Source organism: Spermophilus citellus, assembly GCF_964194105.1.
Source record: "Spermophilus citellus genome assembly, chromosome: 3".
Taxonomy (NCBI): domain Eukaryota; kingdom Metazoa; phylum Chordata; class Mammalia; order Rodentia; family Sciuridae; genus Spermophilus; species Spermophilus citellus.
In genome coordinates this window covers 57,335,145-57,363,088 of record NC_138184.1, presented here as the reverse complement: position 1 = coordinate 57,363,088, position 27,944 = coordinate 57,335,145, and the positions used below count along the sequence as shown (strand labels likewise).

The 27,944-nt window shown below is 41.5% G+C and overlaps 1 protein-coding gene across 6 annotated transcripts in view; it reads right to left on the bottom strand.

Moving 5' to 3' along the window:
- The window catches only part of ATXN7 (ataxin 7), a 138,464-nt gene that overhangs the window by 48,436 nt on the left and 62,084 nt on the right, over positions 1 to 27,944 (bottom strand). The window lies entirely within an intron of this gene.

Sequence of the window (27,944 nt, the reverse complement as noted above, 5' to 3'; positions counted from 1 at the left end):
GTGGTAAGAATCTGAAATCACATAAAATGCTCAAAGCTGTACAATCTGATAGTTTTATTTGTTTAATTATGATTGTTTCCAGTCAGCTGATCCCCAAGTCCTATGGATAAGTTAAGACGGGGAACAGAGATGTCACCGAAGAGGAAAATTGTTGGCTTCACTAGCATGAATATATATATGTATATAATTCAGACATATATTTTGTATTTATTTCTATATTATATTTATAGATATTATATACAGGTATGTTTTATATTAAATATATATCTAAATAAATAAAGAAATATTTCCCCCCAGGTCACAATCACCTCTAGTCCATTTATTTATACACTGATGCCACCAAACAGAGCTTTGGCACAAACACAGCATTTCACATTATTACTTATAGTTGGTTACCAACCAAAATCGAGCAGGAGATAGTTTTTAACAATAATGTCAACTTGACAATAATAAGCTAACCTATCTGCATAAGCATAAAGATTAAAAGTAACTTTATTCATTGTAAATATGGTTAAATTAAAAGTCCCTACCATGAACAATGGTTCATGTTATTCACAGAACAATGATCTAGGGAACACAGCGTAAAGTTCAGATGGAGAACCTAAACTTTTTAAAGATTTCAACATCAGTGATTTTAAACAAGTATTTTACACTACATGTACTATTTAGAATATTTGCTATAAACGAATAGGTGGCACATTTCAATTCAGCAAATGTTTAAAAGACCCCAAAAGCTGATGAGCATCTGCTTTCTTTCTTAAAAATTTAATTTCACTTTCTCTAGTGTGGGTTATACTGGTGGTTTTTATATGGAGAAGAAAATGCCCTAAGATACTAAATGATGATATTTTCTAAAATGGTAAATGACAGATCTGATAGTCACATGTGGCTGCATCTCAGATTTTTTTAAATAGTTCTATTATACTGAGTTGCAGATGGCTTGCTATGGATCCAAAACCAACATGGTCCAGCATGATTCTGGGATGCAGATGCAGCACTGACCCATTTCTATGAGTTGCTCTTTCATTTGATACTCACAGCTACTTAAGTAGGTACCATTATAACCTTATTCTACTAAAGAAGAAACTGCCTCAGGAAGGTGAAGAACTTTGTCTAAGGTCAACAGCTGGGATTTGAGATGGCTGGGGTCTGGGCCCTCTTGAAGAAAAAACCCCTGATTTCTAAACATTTCATCCAGATTCCAACTCCAATAAATTGGACTATCAAGGCTAAACACCTCTGATTACATAAACAGGTCAGACAACTGAAGAAGCTTCCAGTAGAATGCTAACTTCTGTAGCTAAGCTTAATTATTTAACAAAAAAATTTGCAGCCAAACAACGTGTTGTTTTCCTTGAAAGCATGCGCACACTGAGTTGGTAAAGACTGTGCCCGTGGAGGAGGAGAAAGGTTCTGTGTGTACTGGTATACACACAGTAAGCCATTTTCCACGGCTACTGTTTCTGACATGACATTTCATTCTCAACAGTAAAATTTAAGGTAGTTTATCCTAAGCTCCATGATATCCTTGTGCTTACTATCTTTGATAGGCCTATTAATAAGGAAAATCCAAATTACAGAAGTGGTATAAAATTCACAATTTATAGTTGAAAAATATGAGAAATCTATAATTATCAAATCAAATTAATAAGTTTTATTGATTAAACAGTAATTACAGCAGCCTTAAATACATAGTCTTCATTTAGTTTTTGTCCTGATATAGTTTGTGTAGTTTCTTACATTGCTTACAAGGAATGCTATTTAAAAATGTATCACTTTGCCAGACACTAGACATTTCTGGGGACCCGTTTAAAAATAAGGCAGTTTGATAAATACCAATATATAGAGATCCTTTCAAGTAGCAAGGATTCACGTTTGCCACAAGGAAGAGGGTTCCCTTTCTATCTTGGTTTCTTTGATCATTTTGTATGTGTGACTTAGAGTTAGTAAAACTAAGAAGGCGGGGTCATTCTGTAGGGGACCAAGAACCTACACTTCTGTAAAAATTTCAATTTCCTCAATAACTTAAGATCAACAGACAACTGATACAATGGCCATGACAGTTGACTACTGTGTGCCAGGTCCTGGGCTAAGCACTTTATATATTGGTTTGTCCCATCTCAAAGTTGATTGATTATAATTATGGACACATATTAATTGTACAGATAATGGGATTCACTGTGATTACTTCCGTACATGCACACATCTGCACTGATCATTTCCATCTACCCTCGTCCCCTCCCCATCTTCATATCCTGATCCCATTATTTATTTTTAACAATAAGCTTACAATATAATCCTCATTCTACTTATAAAGAAATAAACTTGTCTAATATCACCCAGCAAGAAAGCAGCATGACCAGGACTCAAGCTCTGCGCGACCTGTAAGTTCTCTTAGTCTCTCATTAGCACACAGCATCTTCCTAATGAGCACGTGTGCCATGTGCCACCACCCCTCAGAGGAAAGAAACATACACACAAGCCCAGTTCATCCTACCCTGTGAACTGAGTTCCTATTATAAAAATCTTAAGCAATTATAATTTTAGCTTTCTAATTTTTTTACTACACATACCCATATTTGGAAGCAAAGAGCGTACAAGATAATTTAAATAAAATTTCTTCAGGGAAAACAAACAAACAAACAAAATGTTCTATATCCTTTTTCTGTATTGGGACATTCCAGAGGCCTTAGCAACAGGAACAGAGTGAGGAATGTTGTGGCAACAGAAAGAAATGAAATAATTTGTATGAAAGGCAATAGGTATGTTTCTGAATACTTCTCAAGCATAAATTCGTAATCAGGCCACCCACAAATTAACATATAGCTCTTATCCAAATGCAAAGAAAAATTTGATTTACAACAGAAAAAAAATATGGAGTTAATAAAAATGAAATTCTTATTGAATTTAAAAGTTTACAAAATATGCTTTTAATATATAACTAAAACCATCAATTCTGTACTTAAAAATATGAAGAGTTTTAATACTGTATTTGAGTTCATGGATTCTGAAGCTAATTTAAAGAATGGACTTTTGCTCTTGTGTAAGGCTTGGCCCTTTCTCGAGATCTGGGTCACCACTACCTTCTAATAAGTGAGTGAGTGGCCCCACATCTATGCCTTGGGTACTTTAGGGACCCAAGGCCAGCATTCAGGGAAGGACTGGATTTAAGCACACAGACCAGTGAGCACATGCGTACAGAAACACCGCAGTCCCCTGCAGAATGAAGGCCCTGGGCTGGAGACAGGATCTCCACTGCAGCAAGGGTGTTAATACAACTTTGACCTTTACTTCCAAATGGGAGACTGTGTTCAACAACAACCCAACTTGAATGTTGTTGCAAAGCATTTAACCTTTGCAGTATCCTGAGTGTCTCCCTTCTCCCACACATCCTCAACTTCTACATACCAGTGACTCCTACGTTGCTATCTTCAGCCCAGACTACTCCCAAGCTCTGTCTACATTCAAGTAGCCAACTGCCTACTAGACACTGCCATCTGGACGTCTCATATACACATCTCAAATGGAACAAGCGTGTCCAAGAGACTTCATGTGGGTCCTGCCCCACTTCTTGTTTCTAATAAGCTTTCCTCTCTTGGGTAAATGCTACTATTAGCCTCTCAATGGCCAAAACTAAAAACCCTGGTATCATCTCTAACTCTCTGTCCTTCATCACATCCAGGCCACCAGCAAATCCAGTTAGCTCCATTTCAAAACCTCTGCCCACTTCTTTCCATTGCTACAGCTACCTGGAGGGCACTAGACTATGGAAGAAATCTCCCAAGTGGTCTTCAATCCCCTCCACGAGGCCACCAGTATGATTCTTTAAAATCCTCTACCAAATCATGTCACTGCCCTGTTTAAAAGTCTCTGGTAGCTTCTTCAATGGCTTTTTTTTTTTTTTTTTTTTGGTACCAGCAATTCAACCCTGGGACACTTAACTGCTGATCCACATCCTCAGCCCTTTTTAAAATATTTTATTTAGAGAAAGGGTCTCACTAAATTGCTGAGGCTGGCTCTGAACTCACAATCCTCTTGCCTCAGCCTCCTGAGCCGCTAGGTTGATAGGTGCGTACCACTGCACCCCGACTCCAGTGGCTTTTTATGAACAAACCTCAGCCCTTAGAACAGCCCCCAGCATGCATTCACTTCTCTCAGCCTGTCTTGTTCTCTGCTCGGTTCACTCTGCTTTGGGTACACTGACCTCTGTTCTCCCTGCAGACCCAGAAGTCTCATTCCCAACCAGGCTCTGCCATCACTTTAAAAGAGATGCCTGGCATGTTCTCAACTCAGCGGTCCCCTCTTCAAAAGCTTGCTCCCTGCTGCTCCCCAGTCGGTCATCCTGTATTGCTGGTATTTAAGCAGAGTGGTTGCATGTGGTCCACCCTCTATCACCCTGTATCCCCTGGTTCTCTCATTCAAGACACATGTGACCTTGGCAAGTTCTATAACCTCCGTGGACTTGTGTTTCTTCATTTGTCAAACAGTGATGATCACAGTGCCTCTTTTGGCAGGTACTCCACAGGGCAGGAAAAGAAAGAATACACACAGTCTCAGGAGGATACCTTGGCTCCTGGAAGTGCCCACTGTTTCCCACAACCTGGAGACAAAAGTCACCCCACCCCGACGACTGGCCAGGAAACTAAGGCACGCATTCAGCTCTCATGAGCTAGCACATGGCAAAGCCTCCACTGGAACCCAGGGGTGCTGCACTCATCAGCCCAGGCAGGTTCCAGTGTCCCCCAGAACCTGCCTCCTCCAGCCACGCTGACTGCAGTGCCGGTGGCCTCCACTCCCCTGCTGGCCGATCCACTGACTTGAAAAGCGATAACACCATCCCTCTACTTCCAAGACTCCCACGGCGTCAAAGTGGGGTTGGGCTCACCTCTCCAAAAGCCAGGCCTCTTAGAATTTAGGCTGTGGAGTCAATTCACCCCTGTCCCAAGATGGTCTCGGAATTCCCAGAACCTACCTTGTCTCCCCACGATTCTACCTTTGGGCCAGACGGTTCCTACAGCGTGGAAAGTTTTCCCTTCTTTCTGAAATTCCTACCACTCAACAAGAAGTGGCCCCGGGCCTTCCCAGCTGGGCTCCTCCTCATCCCACTCACACCTCCACCACAGCCCCTTCACGCACTGACTCATGACTTGCGAATAAGATTCATAAATGAAAATCTCTGCAGTACTGCTGGAGCGAGAGCCGTGGTGCCTGCCTGGCCAGCCCCTGAGAGTGAGCTTGCTGTGTGTGTGTACTGGCACCTGGACTTTCCTACAGCTTTCATTTGCTCTGAGAAAAGAAACAGCTCCTCGACCTGGCCCGCATGGCCCAGAGCAGAGGCCCTGCCTCTCGGCCGGGTTTCTCATCCTGGGCCAAAGTGGGCTCTCTCCTGCAGTGCATGCTGGCACTTGCTAGTCCCTCCGTGTGGAACTCACTTCCCACAGACTTCTGCCGGCTGTTGCTTTACTTCAGTCATTCTTAGCCTCAAGTCACTTTTCTGGAGACTCACAAGGCAGGGCCCGCATAACATGGTCTCTGAGCACAAACAAGCCCTGACACAGAGCACCAGCATCATTCCTCATTTGTGATTATCAATCCAGAAAGCAGCAATGATTACGTCTTACATATTACTTGCTGGATAACGATCAAAATGTTAGGTTAAGTTTCTGTGATACCATCATAAGTCAGAAGGCTGTAAATGTGCCTTCATGTTGCTGAGTGACACAATACCTGCTGGAACTGCGTATGCCCTTCAGGATGACAAAACTTCAAGTCCTCTTCAACACGTGATCCCATACCTGGAGACAGTTTCAGGTTCAATCTCCACATTTCAGGGTCTGATTTTCAAATCTACTTTCTGGGAAATTCTCTTTTACTACTGCATTCTATGCAACAGCCCAAAGCAGTTTTACAGTCAAGACTACTTGGATTCAACTCCCTACTCTTTCTTTTACTAAATGTGTAAGCAAGGTTAAATTTCTTAACCTCTTTGAACCTGGGTTTCCCTTGTCTACAACATATAATTCAAAGAACCAGTGTTCCACAGCTCTACTGTGAGGATTCCATGGAGAGGACCCAGTGCCCAGTCCAAAGTAAACACTTGATAACTTAGCTACAAAGCCACAAGATTTCACACGTGAGGTTTTTCAACTACCCAGGACATGATACATCATCTAACAGCAGCTGACCACTGTACAATGTGAGCTGAACTCTCTCGTGGTTTGCTGCTCCCACTGCTGACCAACCACACTCCACCCGACAGGCCATGCAGGGCAGCAGCAGGGGACACCTGCTGGGGATCTGGCTGCAGGAGGATGGGTGGCTCTTCCTTGCACATCAGGGAGAGCCCAAGACCTTCAGCAAGGAAGCCACATGATAAACAGTAACTCTGGCATGGGTATGGGTCACTTAGGGTGGAGGATGGTTCCCAAAAACTGATGCAAAAGTCAGAATAAGACAGGAGGAGCCTGCAGAATGAAGAAGAGGGAAACTAGTATGAAATGCTCTGAAGGACCCAGCAGAGTAGTTGGGAGACCACAGATGTTGAAGTGAGGCAGAGTAAGGAATCCATACATGGTTCTGCAGCATCTTCCTTTCTCGCTGCAGCTTCTGGAGATGCATGCAGGACTGGAGATGCAGAATAGAAGAACTTAGTTGGCTGGAGCCTCTAGAGCCAGACCGGCTGTGTTCAAATCCCAGCCTGACACTCACTAGCCTCAGTCTTCTTGTCTGCGAGTACAGGACCTAGTACCCACACTCAGCACTAAGGAGGCCTTCCTAGGGTGTGCAGCCAATAAGCACATGCTGTCTCCCAGCTCTCCACTCTGGAGTTCTGAGTGCCTTAAACTCACTTCAGCCCCAGCTTGGGGTCTTCGTTGCACTCTGGTACTCCCATCTCCTTGACTTGGTGACTGTCAGGACCTCGGCTGATTCTGTTCCCTCTGCATGGAGTGCTTCGTCTGGCTGCCTCCAGTCTCAGCCTGCATTGAAAACACCTTCCCTGATCACCCACGGCCCCTATGGCTTCAGACAGTCCTCATCCATCATCCACTTGTCACTTGGGGTCAGGCGTATCTCCTTCACTAGGATATAAGCTCCAGGAGGGCAGGAGCCACACACGCAAAGCACAGAACCTAGAAAATTCTCAACAAAAGAATCTGAGAACAGCTTCCGGAACTAGAGGGCCGGAGTCCAAATCCCAATCCTATCCAGTTGCTAAGAGTTGTTACTCCACCTCGGTATCCTCACCCGTCAACAGAATAACCTTCATGGACAGTTGTTACGGATGAAAAGAAAAGGTTTACGTAAAAAGCCCTTTTAACTATGTCCAGCCCGAAGTATGTGCAAGGCATGTGCACAAAATTACTTCTGCTTCACTGTCACGGTATGCACTGGCCACTGCTTCCAACACTGTTGTTCTACAACTACTACTTGTTACCACTCTTTATTAAGTACTTACTGTGCGCCAGCTATCATGCCAAGAGCTCTATACGCATCATTTCATTTACTGAAAATACATGAATATCTACTATCCCTAGGTACTGTTATCGGGTGTTTGTAAACCAAAAAACAAACAAAATAACCAATCCTGAGAAGCACTAATATGTACAACAAAAATAGTAAGAGTTCACAGTTAACTGAATGCTTCCTGTATCCCAAAACAATGTTAATTAACTCATATGAGCTCTTGGGGTTGATGTAAAAAAAAGTCCTAAAGTGACTTTTTTTACTTTAGGAAAAAGTACATGTGGTACCACGAGACTGCCTGCATTAAGTCATAAAGCCAGCAAGTGGAGGAGCCTAAGTTGAAGGTGGGCTCATCCCAGGCTCACAGCCTCACTACATGAACCTCCATCGCTCGGTGTCCTCCCTGAGTTTTTCTCTGCCTCTCCTAGGAAACCCCTGTTCTTCTGTCTAGTTCCATCAGAGTCAGCCAAGGTACTTCCGCATGACAACAGACTTCTTGGGGTACCTCTGGATTGTCTGTTCTCACTGCTGCTCAAAGTTTTCTGAGATATAAGGACTCCCGGCCTTATTAGTGTTAGAGATACTTTCAAGTCACCTGGAAGGCTAGTCTCCACATAACTGAGGCTTCACTGTAGTCAACACCACATTGATTTCAAATGGGGAGTCTCAATAGTGGGTAATTAAAAGCAGTATCAACGATAGAAAGTTTTTAATTGCTTTAGAGTTTTTCAAGTTTTAAAATGGGTTTTAGAGTCCCAGTTAGGAAAAGATAAAATAGAATTTTATTTCTACCCTCCACAAGCAAATCTCCCAAATTCATATCATCTACTCCAATAATTAAAGGGAACTGGATTTCCCTTTAACCATAAGATGCTAAATGATGGAACCAATCAGAGACAGGAAAGGCCAATGAGCAATCTGCCAAATGTGTATGGTTTGAGGCCTTATCTGAACTAAAGCAGTCAATAAACAGTGGATTTTAAAAAGAAAAAAATAGTTTACCACAGTAGGGACCAACAAAAACATCAGAGAACCAAAGTTATGTCAGAAAATACTCCTGTCTGGTATTTATTAATTGCTAATTACAAATGTCCTATCTCCCCACAGAGACCCTTCCCAGGTAAGAGCCCTTAAGTGCTTTCAATGTCACTGCTTCTATTGAAACTGATACATAACACCTGGGTCAGGACACAGGAGGCGGACACCAGGATCCTGGGGAAGGCAAACAGGGTTACAATAGTGACCGACAGGCCAGGCTGTCACAGATGTTCCTGAAGCTACTCTTCAACATGCTGTGAGCAAATTCTAACCTCTCAAATCAGAAACCACGCCTTTAACCCCAGGTGACAGAAATCTGGAAATGCCTACCACAACCTTTATCTAGTGTGTATGTAGCCTGTGGTAAGATGTGGGCTCAAGTGCCTAGTTACCTGGCTTTAACCTGTAGGCATGCAATTTCTGCATCTGAAAGGCCATGGAAGCAATGATAATCTACCAGATAGTCAGAATGAATGAGCTAATACGTAAGAAATGCTCATCTCTGTATCCGTCTAAGCACAGTCAGCAATATATATCAGAGCTCAATAAAGAATGGTGTTTATTGTTTTCATTATTATTATTGTGGTTACAGTTATAATCTCATGACTCAGTTAAGAATACTACTCCTGGGCTGGGGATGTGGCTCAAGCGGTAGCGCACTTGCCTGGCATGAGTGCGACTCCAGGTTCGATCCTCAGCACCACATACAAACAACGATGTTGTGTCCGCCAAAAACTTAAAAATAAATATTAAAATTCTCTCTTCTCTTAAAAAAAGAAAAAAAAAAGAAAAAAAAAGAATACTACTCCTTCTTTTGTTCAAAAGGCAGCCAAGTATCTCCTATGGGAGGTGCAGAAAACCCATGTCTTTCATATAACTAACAATAACATTAACTACAGAATCGCACCAGATATTGACCTATAACATTATGTTTTTAAATGGTTAACCTCCATAGACCACAACAAATTTAAAAGAACAAAAATTATACGTGTGTGTGTGTGTGTGTGTGTGTGTGTGTATGTGTGCGTGTGTAAATAATACACTATATAAATCAGGTATATTCTCTGAACACACTGGAATCAAATTAATAATCATAGCAGATAACAATCTACAAATGCTTAGAAACTAAACTACACACTTCAAATAATCCATTAGTTAAAGGAAGTCACAAAAGATATAAATACACTGAACTGAACAAAAATAAAAAACATAACAAAAATTTGTGAGATGTAACAAAAGCAGTGCTGGGAATGAAACCTGTAGCACTAACTGCTTATCCTAGAAACTGAGGGAAAGGTTCAAGTTAATAACATAATCTCACATCTTAAAAATCAAATTATATCCAAGGTAGGCAGAAGAAAAAAATCTAAGTGCAGAAATCAATAAAACTCAAAGGGAAAAATCTAGAGAAATATAAATAAAACAAAAAACTAGTTCTTTGAAAAGATCAATAAAATTGACAAAACCCATATAAGACTGAGTTTGGTCCAAGGGTATGAGGAAGACTGGTCAATCTGAAAACCAAACAGCAGAATCCACAATTTCAACAGGCTAAATAAGAAAAACAAAACAACAACAACAACAAAAAAAACATATCCATTGATGCAATAAAGAATTTGATGAAATTCATGACAAGAAAAAAAATCTGAACAGATAATTAGTAATACAGAGACCTTCCTCAATTTGATACAGAATATTTACAAAAAAACCTACAGTTGGCATGGTACTCAGTGAAGAATGAATGCTTTTTCTTCTAAGCTCAGGAATAGTTGCGATGGTATCCACTCCTAACACTGCTATTCAATATAGCACTAGAAGTATGGGCAAGATAAATAAAGAAATAAAAAGAATATAGGTTGGTAGGGAAGAAATAAACTTGCCCCCCTTTGCAAATGACATCATGTCCATGTGAAAAATTCCCAAGGAATGTACAAAAACACCAGCTGGAATTTAGGAGTTTAGCAAGATCACAGACTACAGGAACATAACAAAAGCAATCGTCATGTGACAATCTATACTAACAGCTACTTGGGAGACTGAGGCAGGAGGATTGCTTGAGCCCAGGCATTTGAGGCCAGCCTGGGCAACACGGTTGAGACCCATTCTCAAAATTTGGTGTAGGCCAGTTGCAGTGGCACATTCCTATAATCCCAGCTACTCCAGGAGTAGGAAGATTTCAAACTGTAGGCCAGCCTGGACAACTCAGCAAGACCCTGTCTTAAAATAAAATTGAAAACCAAACCAAAACAACAACAAAACCCCACCCAAACCCAAAAAGCAAAACAAAAAATCTTGGCCTAGCATGTCAGGAATGTTGTCGTATGGTATTTCTGAGTAAAATTTAGCAGCCACAGGTCTGTGATGAGTGTGGTAAACTAGACATCTGTATCTTTTATAACTACATGAAAAAGACGTACTGAAATGTAATTAGCTCATATCTGTAAAATCTCTAAAAATCATACCAGAAATATGACCCAGAAAGTTCAGAAATAAATAACGAAATACATAGGAAGCATTTTGAGTTTGGTTCAGATCCCTCAAGTCACAGGGAAAATGATTTTTAGTTCTTCTATTTTAATAGTCACAATGAAAACCAAAGTACACACTCAGTGTGCATATCATCTTCAGAATAAAGCCTTGCTGCCTGAAGTATGATTCACGGACCAACAGCTCGAGTTATCACCTGGAATCTGGTTAGAATCAGAACCTTCAGAATCTGCACTGGTGGTGATTCACATACATGACGGAGAAGCACTACAAATACAGCATCATTAAATCTGGACTAAAACTTGAATATTACCAATATTGGAGAAGTTATCCATATCACCATGACCCAGACTTTTTTCAATTCATCTGGCCAAATATATATCAAGCATCTACCATGTACTATGGTAAAGCAGCTTTGCATTCTTTTGGGCTAAATCCCCTTCGGTTATATGGTATAATCCTTTTTACATGTTGTTGGATTTCGTTTGCTAGGATTTCACTGAAGATTGTTGTCTTTATTCAGAAGGAATCTGATCCATTGTTTTTAGTTTTTGTGATGTCTCTGATTTTGATATCCAGGTAACTGAGCTTATAGAATTGGTTGAGAAGTCAAGTCTTCTAATCTTCTTGTTTTTCAGAGGAGTTTTTGTAGGACTGGCACAGGGGATTTAACCCAGGGATGCTTCCCCACTGAGCAACATCCCCACACCTTCATATACTTGTTAATGTCCAGATATTTCTAAGAATTCAGTGATGCCATCAAGGCCTGGGCTTTTCCTGATGACATTTTAATGTCACTAATTCAAATAACTTGTTCTAGTACTACTCAGATCTTTTGATTCTTTACAGGCAGTTTTGGGAGGCTGGCATCCTCTCTTGGATATTATCCACTGTCTAGGCTATCCTATGCGCCACAGGCAGACAGCTGTTCACAGTATTCCCAGAGAAACCTTTTATTTCTATAAGGTCAGTAATGATGTCATGACTCTCATCCCTATTTTATTAATAATAATAATACAGCCCAATCTAGCGAAAGGTTTTCCTCTTTAACTGAGCTTGTCAAAGTACAACTTCTGGTGTCATTGATTTTTCTCTTTTCCTATTCTCTAGTCGTTTCCACCCTGACCTATATTATTTGCTTCTCTCTGCTTGCTTTGATTCCCCCCCCCTCCCAGTTTTTAAGGTGAAATGTCATTGATTTGTGAGCTTTCGTATTTTTTCTTGTAGTTGTTTATAACTATAAATTTCCCCCTAAGCAACCATGACTTTAACTGTATTCTTGTTGTGGTATGTTGTGCTTAACTTCCATTAATCTCAAAATATTTTCTAATTTCTCATGAGTTTTTCCCTCTGGCCCAGTGTGTTGTTAAACTTCACATACTTGTAAATGTCCCAAATTTCCTGCTATTAATTTCTAATATCATTCATTATGTGTGGTAAGAGAATATGTTTTGTACTCATGATTCCAGGCTTTTTACATTTACTGAGGCTCGTTTTATTATGTCCTACCAGCTGATTCTGAAACATTTCTTGTGCACTTAACAGTGTGTACTCTCCTGTTCCTGCTTAGGGCTAGTTGACTTATGTTATCCAAACCATCCACATTCTTGATCTTCTGCCTACTGATTGTAGCCATTCTTGAAAGTAGGATATTAACGTTTCTAACTATAATTGTTGAACTGCACATTTCTTCTTTCAGTGTAAAGTTTTTTGCTTCATGTACTATAAGGCTCTGCTAGAAGATGCATTATCTTTAAAACTACTTCTTTCTGATGAACTGACCCATTCATGATTATAACATGCCTTTTTTTGTCTCTAATCCCATTTTAAATAAAAGTCTATTCATACACTTCCTAGTATAGACTTTTAGCCCTCTTTTGATTACTGTTTGCATGTTCTCTCTCTTCCACCCATTGGCTTTCAATGTATTTGACTTTAATTGAATGTGTATCTCTTACAGATAACATATGGCTGGATGACATTGTCTTAAAGATCCATTCTGCAAATTCCTGACAATTTTGATTAGTCCTTAGTCCATTTACATTTAATATAATTACCAATAAGGTATGATTTATATCTGCCATTTTGTTATTTGTTTTCTATACGTATTATGTCTTTTTTTGTTCCTCTATTATTCTTCTACTGTCTTCTTTACGTATATAAGATATATACCTTATATATATTAACACCCTTAACTCCAAATAACCTACTTTGAATTAAAATCAACTTAATGTATAATATATACTTTATATACTGAGGTATATATATTTTATATATACATATAAAAAGATAGTAAGACTTAAGTATGTATTATAGGGGCTGGGATTGTAGCTCAGTGATAGAGCAATAGCCTTGCATACATGTGGTGCTGGGTTCAATCCTCAGCACCACATAAAAATAAATTAAGAGCTGGGTGTGGTGGCGCTCGCCTATAATCCCTACCGCTCAGGAGGCTGAGTCAGGAGGATCAAGAGTTCAAAACCAGCCTCAGCAACAGCAAGGCCCTAAGCAACTCAGTGAGACCCTGTCTCTAAATACAATACAAAATAGGGCTGGGGATGTGGCTCATGGTGGAGTGCCCCCGAGTTCAATCCCCGGTACCAAAAACAAAAACAGAAACACCACAATGAGATGTCACCTCATCCTAGTCATAATGGTTATAATAAAAAAGACAAAAAAATAACAAATGCTGGTGAGGATGCAGAGAAAGGGGAACTGTCTCACACTGGTGATGGGAATGTAAATTAGTACAGCCATTATGAAACAGAATGCAGGTTCCTCAAAAAACTAAAAATAGTACCATCAGTGGATCCGGCTATCTCACTACTAGGTATATAGTAAAAGGAAATCAATCCATCTAAGAGATACCTGCACTCCCATGTTTATGGCAGGATTATTCACAATAGCCAGGATAGGAAATCAGTTATAGTGTCCTGTAGCAGATGAATGGATGAGGAAAATGTGGTGTGTCTACAATATGGAGGACTAGAGATGTACTCGGTGGTAAAGCACTTGCCTAACCTGGGTTTGATCCCAGCAATGCGGGGGGTGAAGGGGGGATGGAAAATGGAGTGATATTCAGCCATAAAAGAAAAAACTGAAATCCTGTCATTTGTAGTAACCTGGATGAAGCTAGAGGATATTATGTTAAGTGAAATAAGACAGTCCCAGACACACAAATGCTGCATGCTAAATTAATTTCATAGACTTAGTAGAACAACGGTCACTAGATGCGAGAAATGGTAAGGAGAGAGTAAAGGGTAGTTGCACAATAGGTTTAAAATTTTTTTTCTGCAAAATTTCATTCATAAAACTAAGCATTTTAACATCCCTAAAAAAAAAATCACAATTTCAAAGTATTTTATAAAAACTTTGCTTTGATATAGCTCCATTCTGTACTCCTTGCTCTCACTTCCCATGGGTGGAAACAGTTTGTTTGTCTCATAATACTTAAGTGGGACAATTAGGTTGGGCACAGTGATTCATGCCTGTAATCCCAGGTACTCAGAGGCTGAGGCAGGAGGATTATAAATCTGAGGCCTGCTTGGGCAACTTTAGTTAGACCCTGTCTTAAAAAGAGAGCTGGACATGTAGCTCAGCAGTAAAGTGCTTGCTCAGCAAGCATGAGACCCTGGATTCAATCCTAAATATCACAAAAACAAACAAAAACTGGATAATTTATGTGGCGTAGCAATTCTGGAAATGACATCTACCTGACCCTGTCCGATTAATGACTTCCCGGAACTAACTGTACAAAGTCTGCATCCTTTGTCATGTGTAGCCAGTCAAGTTCTTGTTTGGTTGGCTGATTGCTGGACAGAGATTTCCTTAAATGCTTTGAACTCTGTAAATCTCCCAGCCCCTGCAAAGGTGCAGGCAGTTATGACTCTGCCTTAGCCTTCACTTCCTGCTTGCCCAGAGCCTGAGGTCAGCCAGAGGTGACAGACAGGGCCTTCTTAGGTTTTTCTTGGGCATGGGTAGCCTCACAGATGTATAGTTTTCTAGATTCCCAGAAATAGGTGGAAGTTCTACACAGCTCCACAACTGATACCTTATTTCCTATCCAATTTTGCTTAGCCGCTTGCCAGCTCCAACTTGCTCCAATTGCTACGCCATATAAATTATCCAGTTTCTGTTTGTTTGCTAGCTTCAACTGGTATAATGCTTAGGCAACTGAAATATTAAAAAATTGCTTCCGGGTGCAGTGGTGCATCCCTATAATTCCAGCAACTTGGGAGGCTAAGACAGGAGGATCACAAGTTTGAGGCCAGCCTCAGCAACTGAGAAAGCCCTAAGCAATTTAGTGAGACCCTGTCACAAAATGAAAAATAAAAAGAGCTAGGGATGTAGCTTAGTGGCAAAGCATCACTGAGTTCAACTTACCAGTAGTGCCTCCAAATCGCTAATATATACATTTTTGAACACTCTTGGGATAGAACATAAAATGAACTCTGAACCATGCCAAATAAAGATAAGCTCTGAGAATAGAGCATGCTGAGAGCTACCAGATAGTCACACAGCTGTCTGACCAAACGCACTGTGTTCCCCCTGGTAGCTGCTAGTCTGCTGGGTTTTATAGCTATCATAGCTGTGAGGCTGTTTCTTTTCAAAGTTACTGTGGAGCCTGGGAGGGGAGGTTAAAGCAGAGCAAATTAAAATTCTACAGAGTTCTCTGATTCAGCCTCTTTGTTTTCTTAATTTTTTTTAATTTTTATTTTTTTAAATCTTGCACTTTCTAGAAGGAGGCAGCTTTGGTTGATTTTCAGAATTGTGAAAACGATGATTTTAGTAATTCTTGCCAGCGTTGTCACCGCTTTTATTGAAGGGCAAATTTTTGGAGGTCCTTCTTCTGCCATTTGGAAATGCTTAACTTCTAGAAGCAGCACTTTCGTGAAGGTTGATATCATCAAATTGTTCACTACTATTTTCAACATGGCCCAAACTATAGTGTGGAGAAGGGAGGTACGTGGTACAAGGCCAGTCAGGAGCTGCCTGCAGAACACAGCTGAGAGACACGGTGGGCGGTCTAGACTCAGGGATGGTACTGGGAAGGCACAGGGAGGATTCAGTGGTTCAGAGTGCCAACATAGCTTAGCAATGAGCATCAGGGTGGCGAGGGGAATGACACCGTGTTTCCCTTCCTGTAGAGCAGGATGAATGGGTGGTACCCCTTTCTGAGGAAAAAAAAATCTTGGACGGACGCCAGGCCTGAGAATGAGGAGCGACACTGAGGACATCTTGGTTCCAGGGAGCTGCTAAGATACCCGAGAAGATGCTCGGAAAGTCATCATCTTGAAGATTTTCCCCTAATTTTAAGCAAATGCTTTGTAAATTAAATCTTAAAACTTTATGCCTTCCATATGCAAACAAATCATGTATTTAAGAGCAAAGCATGTACACCAAGTGTCAATAACTCAAAGTCCCAGAAATCTAAATATGGTTCCGAGAATGATGAAAACGGTGCATAAGTGCCTAAAACCACTCACTGCTTCCACTCCGATGAATTAGTTTTCCCCAAAGGCAACTTTGTTTAAAGAGAAGTTATAATAAAAACAAAGATCAATCTTCCCCAAGTCTAAAAGACTGCGTTGCACTAATACACACGTCAATTTAATGTTCTCACTGATGCTTGTGAAAACAAATCAATCAGATTCTTTGACTCCTCCACTCATTCCACGAATACTCTAGCACCTTGCACTTGGTCAGACCTGGGGGAGACGGCTGGGAAGAGGTCACATGAAGTCCCCGAAGTGTGGATTCTTCTTTTTAACTCTGGCTTTACTGACTACTGTACTAAATGTTTTAGTTCTGGACTTTCCTTTCGCCTCCCTGTGGGAGACTCACTTGTTCTCTGGTCTGGAGCAGGGAGGAGAGACATTTGCAAGGGAACACTGAAGAGGGGACAAGGGAGTGGGAGCTGCTGGTTAATTACTTCTCCTCTTAATCTCTTAATATTACAAAGTGTTTCCCCCCCCCACTTAAAAAAAAAAAACCTGTAGTTTATTACCACTAGGAAATACTGGAAGCTTGAATTTGTTTTGATTATTAGTTTATTTGCTTATTTCTCTTTCAAGTACTAGGAGACCTTTCAAAAGAAAGTTTTACACGTCCTCTCAGTTTTACTTCTTCAGACTGTGCAGTTTCACTCTTTGCCCTTCCCGGGTAAACGGGTCCACATACCTGAACAAGGCCCTTGCTCACCACAACCATATGCAAACAGATGTGGTTGAGTGATATCACCCAAGCCACCACAGTTCAGGCTGATGCCTCAAGTCAAATACCTATTTCTCCCCAGATCTGTTTTGTTTTCAGTACTTCTAAAGGGAAAGGTTAGGCAAATGTTTAAAATACAGTATCACAACAGTCACTGTGTCAAACATTTATTGAGCACTTAATGGACCAGAGAGTCTGCTAAGTACTTCACAGTTTATGTTATGTAACCCTCTCGCCAGCCTGTGGTCCAAGCGCTCTTCTCAACCCTGGTTTACAAACAGGGACAGGTATGGAAAGGTTAAGCAACTTGCTCAAGATCACACAGCTGGCAAGAGGTGGGGCCTGTGTTAAGGGTTACACCTAGTTAACTCCTGATCCCAGCTCCTAACCAGCAGGCAACAAACAATGCCACTGGCCACAGGGATTTATTCCTCCATCAACTAGTAGGAAGGGTCGTCCTGTGCTTTACCTCCAAGGAAGCACACAAGAAACTCCAAGGACTCGGGCGGGCCTTATAGACCTGACACCATTTCTTACACACAAATTGTTTTAAGATACTGGTCTGTGCCAAACTATTCACATAAGAGACTATCCATGGTCCTACTTAAAATTTATCACAGGCCTAATAAATCCCAATAACCCTGAATTATGGTATATAAAAAAAATGAGATGGTTGTTTTCAGTAAGGGATGGGGTGGCATCCAAATATGTTCAACTGAGGTACAAGTCACGGAATATATTAATTAATTAATTATTTTTAGTTGTTGATGAACCATTTTTTTAAATTTATATGGGGTGCCGAGAATTGAACCCAGTGCCTCACATATGGTAGACAAGTAAGTGCTCTACCACTGAGCCACAACCCCAACCCTCACTGAATATTTTAAAGAAAAATTAACATGACGATTCTCACTTTCTCCCACCATTCAATACATGGAGAAGCACTTAAAAGACAATAGGGAAAATAATGTACTAATAAATGGAAACTAACAGAAACTATTTTTCCCCTCTACTAAGCCTTTGGTCTATTTTGTTTTAGTTAGCATATTTCTGTCCTCCCTTGTTTCAGAAAAACAGCCAACACATTACCTTATTTATGTCCTCACTTATCAGTGATGACACGGCCATATCTCTACAAACAGTTAATTAATTTGTACCCTCATCTTCTGCAGACTGCCTATGAACTGATCAGCAAAAATAACAACACTAGTCTAATGCAGAAACATTTTTATTCTTCTTTTTGAGATTTCTTATCATTGGGCTTGTAGCCTTTATTTAAATGGTATGAATTGTAGAGCATTTACAAATCAGATTAAGGTAATTACAAAGTGATAACATTCCTGTTCTCTACCACATCATGAAACTTGACTTCAAGCTAAAAAGGCAGACTAGAAAATTGACCAACCAGTCAAAGGCGCAATGTATGGGCTGAGCAGAATAGTGCATGAAGAAAAATCACGCTCTACTCCACGGGAGACTTTCATCTATTTCATTATGTTATAATCTGAGATTAATCTATCAACAAATATTTATCCAAAACCTACCACAGGCGGTCTCTTCCTTTCCTCCACAAAAGCATATGCGAGAAAGTCGAACAGGAGATTACTGGAGTCCTGTATTCCCCTCCTCAAGTCACAAAATTTCTAATTAGATCTCAGCTTTGAGGCTCACTCTCCAGGGATTTATTTCTAGCAATTTGAAGGTAAACGAACACAACAGTCTCTGAGCAGTGTAAGCCCACCAAACCTAGGTCACAGCTCTCTGCATGCCTAGGGATTTTCACCTGTCTTGACTTTAAATGTGCAGTTCCATTTTAAGGGAGGATTTGGCTAACGTTTATAAAGTTAAAATCATCCTTGAAAACTTCTCAGAAGGAGGCTCACCACTCAAATCCCACACAGCCAGCTGTGTCACTGCTATTACAACAGGCCGGACAGAGAGGTAGATGGCTTGCGCGTAGGGGCCTTATTGTACAGAGAGAAACAAATCATGTAATTAAAAATGGGAATCATGGGACAATCAGATCTCACACTTTGAGAAACTTGCTGGAAGAAGGAACCAATATTCCATAACTCTGTGTGCGTACTCTGTTCAAAGCAGTCTTTCAACATGAAGACACAGCAGTCGGCCAAACCCTGCCGTCATGGCACCCACATTTTGGTAGATTCACACCTGTTTCAAGTATATTTCAAAACAAGACCGAAAAGCTGGTAAGACACGCCACACCATTTCCCTCGCTCTCCTGAATGTGTAGTATAATTTGTACAAGTTATAAGCACTTATGAGGCAACCCAACTGCAGTTCAAGATGTGTGCTTCTTACCACCAACATTGGTCACCAGTTTTTTGTTTAGTCTTCACAGCAAGTACAATGCAGTAAAACAGGCAATCATTCTAACAAGCTGCTGCAAGGGAAAAGGTGATTACTGAAGAAAACCAAAACCTGCCAGCACTGAAACCATTACCTATTATGTGAGAGACAGCACTGCTGGTAGCCCTATTCTTGTCCCCTGTCCCCTTCAAGTTTATAATCCATTCTGATTCCAGAACTACTGAAGCAAGAGAAAAGTGGGCATTGTGAAATCAAAGCCAAGGAGCAATGGCTATTCTGGCATTTCACAGGTGTCTCTGCGTCAGAGCAGTCAAACTTAGGGATGGAGACAGAATACTTTCCTCGGCAGCCACTCAAAAGAATTCAGTGGTAGCTGAGCACAGTGGCACATGCCTATAATCCCAGAGGCTCAGGAGGCCGAGGCAGAAGGACCGTGAGTTCAAAAGTAAGGTGATAAGCAACTCAGTGAGACCCTGTATCTAAATAAAATACAAAATAGGGCTGGGGATGTGGCTCAGTGGTTGGTTGAGTGACCCTGGGTTCAAACTTTGGTACCAGAGGAAAAAAAAGAAAAAAGAATTCAGTGGCTGCAGTGCTAAAGGCATCTCCAAGGGGTCTTTTCCATAGTGTGATTGCTAAGGAGGAGACAGCACTCTTCACATTAGCAACGTGACGCTTCTTCATTCATTCATGCCAACAATTATTAGCACCTAGCATGGGTCAAACATGGCTGAACATTTCCGTACACCAGGCACCGCACTCAGGGCTTTGCATACATTAAAGGTGAGGTTTTGCAGCAGAGGCAATTTTGTCCCCCAGGGGATGCTGGCAATGTCTGCAAACAATTCTGGTTGTCACACTAGAATCCAGTGGCAGGGGCCAGAGAAGCTCCTAAACATCCTACAACACACAAATACCAATAGTGCCAAGTGGAGAAATCCTGCCTTAAATGAGCATGCTCAGGAGAACCCTAGGAGGGAGACAGCTTGAAATCATGCTCACTTTTGAGGAAACTAGTGCAAAAGGTGTTAAATATCCCAGGGTGCAGGAGCAGAGAATGCAACCTAGAAATCTGTTGGTGCTGGGTCACATACAGACTTCCTGTCAAATTCTTGGTGATTACAGGAACTCAGAAGGAAGTACTTAAAACACTACCACAACATATCCATGCTCAGTGCCCATCCAGAATTATTCTCTTTCTGCCTCTCACAAAGGGCATCTGTCCCCCACGCCATCTTGATCTCGGGAAAGATGTATAAAAAGGACGACTGTCTGATTTTGGATTTCTCCATCTAGTGCTCAGATCGGTTCCCATCAGCATAAACAAAAACATCCTCTGCCCCTAAGAACCCAGAAAACCAGGCAATTCTTTGCCTCAGTGAGACCTCTTCCGAGAAGTGGCAAAACATCAGCACACCGTGCGCCAAGGAGGCCAAACTCAATCATAGCCTCCGAGTAGGCAGGAATGAAGAGGCCGTGGGAGGTGGCAGAGACTGCCAGCTGGCAAGAGGCATAAAAGGACAGGACACAAGGGGGTGGCTTTCAGACTTTCCTAGTTCCTGAAGGAATTAATCTCTGGCCTCTCAATACAAATACAGCGTGGGCAATTCCCTGCAAAGGAGCGAGGGCAACCGATGATTCAAGGATTTGGAGAACACCGTGAGTATCAGCAGCTTTTCAAGTACAGAATTTGTGAATGAAGTGACAACTGCACAACTTCCCATGGCTTTTTTTTTTTTTTTGAAAACTCATGGTCATATCTGAAACTAAATACCATGTAAATAAAAAGAAATCAAATGATCCACTCCTCCAACAGGCACTCAGGCAATAACCTGCCTCAGCAGGAACCCCCTGCACCCTCCATGCCACAGAAGGTTATCTAATAAGTCACTTTGCACAGTTTTTCCCCCCTGACACACTCAGTAGTAACAAACAGCACTTCACCTAGAGGAGGACAAGAGACATCATCACAGCCACAGGGAACTTTTATTTATTTATTTTGTAAAAGAAAAGTAGCTAAGACTACTTAGGGCAGTCACTTAAGGATCTGTTCCTATCAGTTCTATCCTGTTTTGAAATTTACTGCTCATCCCTCATGGACTTATTCAGGGGAGACTGTAGAGGCTGGGGCTTGCAGAGTAGAGAAAGGGAAACAAGTGGGAAAAGTTGGCCCCTAGGTTTTGTGTAAGAGCAAAGAAAGTCTGGGTACTTTGATATTGTCAGGTGAAGAACTATTGTTGCAATCAGGAAGCTGACAGTTAATTCTTCCTTTAAGAACAACAGGTCACTCTGAAGGTCAGACTGCATTTTCAAGTTGTAGGGCTCTCAGTGTCTACAGGACCGAAAACTACCATTTCAAGAGCCCAGAGCCACGGAGGAAGACACAGGGGGAAAGGCTGGATCCTGCTGGTTCTGAAAGCAGAGACACAGAGAAAAAAGAAAACACGCCCCCTGCCATTAATATATATTCCTGTCACCTACACAGACCCTGGGCCTCTGAAACCGGTAACACTGTTTTGGAGGGCACTTTGGCATCATCTCTTTATACAGACATCCTTGTGGGAAGCCATTCTAACACGTGATTGGGTGACTCCCGTTAAGGGCCTGAGGCGCTTTGGCTCTGTCGAAGCTTTCCCGACCCTTTCCTGATGAGAGAGCCCATCCATGTGGGGGTGTGCCTGACCACTGACCCCGGGGACCCAATCACTGACCCTGACCTTGGAGTGCAGCCCCCCCTCAACCTTCATTGGATGGAATTCTCCCCTGAATCTCCTGTTCCCCAATAAAGGGCTACTCCCAGGCGTGTTCGCTCTCTCTCTCTCTCCTGCTAGCCCTGAGTAATCCTCGCTGCCCTGCTGGGCGGTTAGAGGTGGGAACCAGGGAGGTGAGCCCTCTCGGACCTAGCAATATAAATAAGGTAACTGGTCTGTGTGTTTTATTTCGATCTCTTCTAACTAACTTTATGCCTAGAACCTCATTAATGAAACCACTGCGCAGGCCGCGTGGTAGACATCCTTAAGCAAACAAAGGAAACCTCAATGCTGCAAAGAGATCTGTAAAGGTCTTTAACCATAGCACTGCAAGGAAAGAGCAAAACTGCCACAGCCTAAATGGCCATCCATCAGGGTCTGAAACAAGGACGGTGCATCCATAATAGAGAAGAGCACGCAATAGTAAATACACTAGAACTATCTGCAGCAACATGGGATGATTTTATGGCTAAACACAAAACACAGGCTGTCCACCTAAAACCAGACCAAGACCTTCAAAGGATGCTCAAAGCACTAACCTTTCAGCTCAGACCACGGATGCCAGGTAATTTTCTTACTCTTGAGGGTGAGAGTGAGGGAAAGAAACAGGGAAAAAGAAAGCAAGGGAAAGGGAAGTGTCCCTGTTAAGGGACAGCACAGAACCTGGAGGAAGAGTCTAGGAGCTGAGAGCTTGTGGTGAACAGAATGCTGTCCACCAGCCACAATGGTACTTTAGCCTGACCCCCAAGGGCCTTGGGAACCCCTGGAATGACTAAGCAAGTGTGAGACACTATTAGGTATGAGTTTTAGAAAGATCACCTTGACTGTCACCTCACATCCTGAAGTCTATTCCTCATTTGTCTTAATTTATAAGTTGGTTTAGATCCCAAACTCCAGGTAGAATTGGCCTTTTTTTGTCTATCTGAAATCACTGACAAAAAACAGTCACCTCAGGCTGGCCCACTCTCTGACCCTTAACCTTTAATGCAACCAGAATACTATATAGTTCCCATGAAAATTTCACGGTTGTGAAACCATCAAAACATCTAGAAACCAAGTAAAACTTCAAAAATAGTACCTTGATTATGGCAACCCAAACAAACAAACAAACAAACAAATCTGCTTTAACTACAAATAAAATAACAGCAATGATTTTGTTAAAGACTTTGGGCACTTTTTTTTTTTTTTTTTTTTTTTTTTTTTGAGGTGGTACAGGGGCAGAACCCAGGGCTTCACCCATGCTAAGCCAGCCCTCCACCACTGACCCCCAGCCCCCAGCACTTTCACTGGTTGGTGGAAAACACTCTGGAGTCAGGCAGGTCTTGAAAATATGTTGAAAAGGTGTATTGTCCCTCCCTAGGAAACTACTTATGCAAATGTGGGAAACAGTTTTACATATTGCACCACTATTTAAATAATAAAAGTTTATGAACTTTGATTCCAAAGCTTCTGCATCTGCATCTACTTCCACTTCCCCACTAAGGCCTTCCTTTCCTTGGGTCAGTTAACCATGGCCTCTACAGGACATGGAAACAGTAAGACCCAGCAAGACTGAATGTGAACTCTTCACAAATAAGAATTTGGAGGGGCAGTTTGAAGAGGGTATGGGTATACAAACTGAAGCAAATGACAGCCAAAAGCATGGAAAACAGAAAAACAAAGCAAAACACAAGGTGGCAATGATGAATCCTCTTCCTTAGGAGAAAAGAGGGCAAAAGATAATAAGGAAAAGGGATCACTGGCCCAACCCGCAGCGGCCTCACTAATGGAGTCTTTGGTTGCTGTCTGCAGCAAAACGAAGTCCCCAAGTGCCCTCTCTGTTCTTCAGGGACTCTTCCTTCCTGCCACACTAGAAGAAGCTAGATCTGCTTTAAGCCCAGATTCCACACATGGGTATCCACAGCTACTGCCACAGAACCTGCATCCAAACTCCATTACAATTCTGAGTATTAAACTTCGTGGTTTCTCCTCCACTGTGTTCGGGGTGATTATAAGTTAGCAACTGCAAGAAGACCAGCAGATCAAACAAGAACTTGAACTCCTATTGCATCCTCCATGACTCTAGTTTTGAGGGCCCGCCTCTTCTGGAACCTTCTGTGTTTCACCTGAGTTGCTCAGCAGCTCTGTCAAACACAGCCACTTTACTCTCATGCCACACATGCCAATCATTAGCCATACTGAACAATTTCAGTGCATAAGCTGTCATAGTTCCACAGACACAGCCACTTGCCCAGTGACTTAGAGCAGTGTGAGTATCCTTATACAACATGGGTATATTAGAACCCACCCAAAATTTTATGAACTGTGGGGTTTGAGAAAAATCAGGTAACTATTCTTCTACTCCGTTCCTCTGTTCATCTAACAGTGCCCAGAAATAATCAGGACCACAGCTTTCCAGAGAAAGCTACAGAGGGATTTCACACAAAGGGATCCAATTGCAAGATGTTTTTTCACTGGGCACATGGTAACTTGAGTGACAGTGCCAAACTAACTGCTTAGAAGACATATTCTCTTCTCACTCTCTAATCACCTTTTCATAAACTGACAGCTCTCAGAATTTCCTGAGGGTTGGAAAATAAAAACAAACTTTTTACCTGATAAAATGGAGGAAGAGGCTGTCCCTAAATAGCGGCTGCTAAATCTTACCAAATCAAGCACTGAACTCTCAATAAGAACAATTAACATAGATATTAAGACCTATTTTTCATGTTAAAAAATTACGTTCAATTTAGTCATAACCATTTCAAAATCCTAGATTTCTACCAGAGGCTACTGAGTAACTCCCAGTTCCTGATGAAAGATTGGGGAGAGGGGTTTGTTTTCAGTCCCCCTCAGTGACAACATGCAGTGTGACCCCACTGTGGGTGAACTAAGGGTGGGAAACAAGGACAGGCTCTGTCAGGAAAGGCCAGCTGGCCTGGACTTCAAGCAAACTCCCATGAGCCTTGTGTCACATGCAGGTTAAGATTACAGCAATGGCTGGAGTTGTGGCTCTGTGGTAGCGTGCTTGCCTAGCACATGTGAGCCCCCGGGCTTGATCGTTAGCACCACAGAAAAATAAATAAAATAAAGATTAAAAAAAAAATAAGAGAGAGAGAGAGAGAGAGAGAGAGAGAGAGAGAGAGAGAGAGAGATCTCACAGCAATGCAACATGACCAAGGTTAAAAAAAAATATTTGGTTTGTTGTTCTAATCTATTTTCATTTTGGGTAGCGCTACCACCAAGGCAGGTAGATGAGAGGTCATATCAATCTATTTAGCTACTTAATGTCAATCACAGCATGGCTTAGTGAGAGAGATGGTACAAATTAATTCTAATTTTCAAAAGAAAGGCTCCTAGATAATATTTAGATTAAAATGATCTCTGCACATTATTATAAAAGGTTGTCTCAATATGTATATTTCTATTCTTAGGGGAGATACTGTCCTAAGTGATTAGTATACTGATGCTTCAGTTATGTTTAAGAAATTTCTGAATTGTTTTTACCTTACTCAACTATTAAGATTTGCTTTCTGAGAGTTAACCATCTCTTCACCATGCATTCTATAAACTGTGCACATGGATTTTTAACGATCACACATCCTCCAACCCCAAGTATTTAGCCTAGAGCCTGAGACAATTCCCTCTTTAGTCACTAGAATCATGCTGCTACTATTCCTTGAACCATCAACCAAGCACTTCCTTGATTTGAAATTGCTCTCTTCAGTGTTTGGCATATTTTCCAAAAAAATAAAAAAATAAAAAGTCCATTCCAGGTGTCTCTCACTAATGGCAACTCAAGATACAGAACTGACAAATCAGGGAACCATTTGGCTTTTGGGTCGGTCAGGCCAGGCACCCCAACTTTGCCTCTTATAAACTCTGATTTTGGCAAGTTAGCTTGCCTGAGACTCAGTTCTTCCTTCAGAATGAAGACAAGTCTTTGCTTTGCACATGTGCTGTAAGATGTTAAGTGAGGCCATCCATGTACACCTCTCTGCTCAGTTCCTAACAGAGTAAGGGCTCAAAGTATGACAGCTGCTACTATTACTACTACTATTACTACTACGATTACGTGCTACCAGGTATTGACTGACGCTTAATTTTTCAAATTCTCAATTATTTTTTTAAAGCATTTCCCCACTCAAAAGGGATATGCAAACCATACTGCGATCAAGATTTGTCATGTTTGTGTAATTTTTAAATGCCATCTGTCAAAATGCTATATTTAAGAAGAAGCTGTTTTTGTTGCAGAACTACTAGTGAGGGGAAAAACAGGATCTTCATGAAATTTCTACAAAAGACTTACCTAGAATTTAATAAATTAAAAAAAATAGTTTTGTTTCTTACTCAGGAATGACCACTACTATAATGAGAACATGATCCATAAACAGATTATAGACACATCACTAGATCACATTCTGCAAGAGCCATCAGCTTTAAAAAAGAAAAAAAAAAAGCCAACTACCAAATACAAGATCTTTTGAAAAAATAGCCACCACAGCTGCCAGTTAACAATGAAAAGCTCATCAGATGTGGGGCTAATAAGCAAGATAGGAACAGAAAGTATAACACACAAAATCTACAGTAGACTCAGTCTGACTCCAGAACAGCAGTTCATCAGAGTAGAAGGAAAAAGGCCCAGAAATAGTAATAAAGTGAAGGGAGGAAATAAATATCCCATTCAGAGGCTAAGAAAAGCAGAGTTTATCTTGGGAAAGAAAACCCCGGTGATGTAAGAGAGGGAATCAGGCACACTGTCATTTATTTGTATATAACTAGTTATTCCCAAACCAAAACCATTTCTTTCTTCACAGTGTATTGTTACTCAACAACAAACAAAAAAGAGGTGGCAGAACACCAGAAACAAAGATGAACACTGATCCAAACTATAACCAACAAAGGAGTGGAATGCTACTGAAGGAACACGACCCACCTCCTTCCATAAGATTATTAGTGGGTGGTATACTATTTTTCTTCTCAGGGTAATTCCACAAATTTATCCAAGACTGATAAAAAAAAATTTATGATAATTCCTTCTGCCTAGCATTTATGCCCCAGATCTAACAATTAAAAACATTTTAACAAGCGCCATGCTCTGCTGGCTGTAAAGCAATAGACAGAGTGATGTGGAAGATCCTTGAAGGAGATGACACTGACCCAAGTCCAGCAGGAGGACAGAAGCCAGCAGGGAAGGGGTGGAGGCCGCAGGAGCAGCAAAGGCCCAGTCAGGGAACAGCAGATGCAAGGGTTTGCAAGTGGGCAAGGTTCCAGTGAGCCAGAGGAGCCAGAAGGAGGCCACTGTGCCTTAGGCGCACTAGACAAAGGAAAGAATGGAAGGTGACAGGGTTGAGCAGCCCAACAGGGGCCACACCAAGCAAGCCTGTGGGCCACAGTAAAAGGATCTGAACTATCAATGGGATACAAGGCCCCTGTGATCTGCTTCCCTAACTCTAACTTTTTGGCATGGGACCTCTTCTACTACAACCCCTGCTCCCCAATCCAGTGCACGACACCCCCCAACCCGTCCTTGCACCACCTTCTCTGGATGTGCTGTTCTGATACCATGTGACTTATATCGCCAGGTCCTAAGAATCTTGGCTCTGACAACCCTTTTTCACTCCATTTTAAATGGCAACCCCAACATTTTCTGTTTCCCCTTTCACCATTATCCCGTCACAC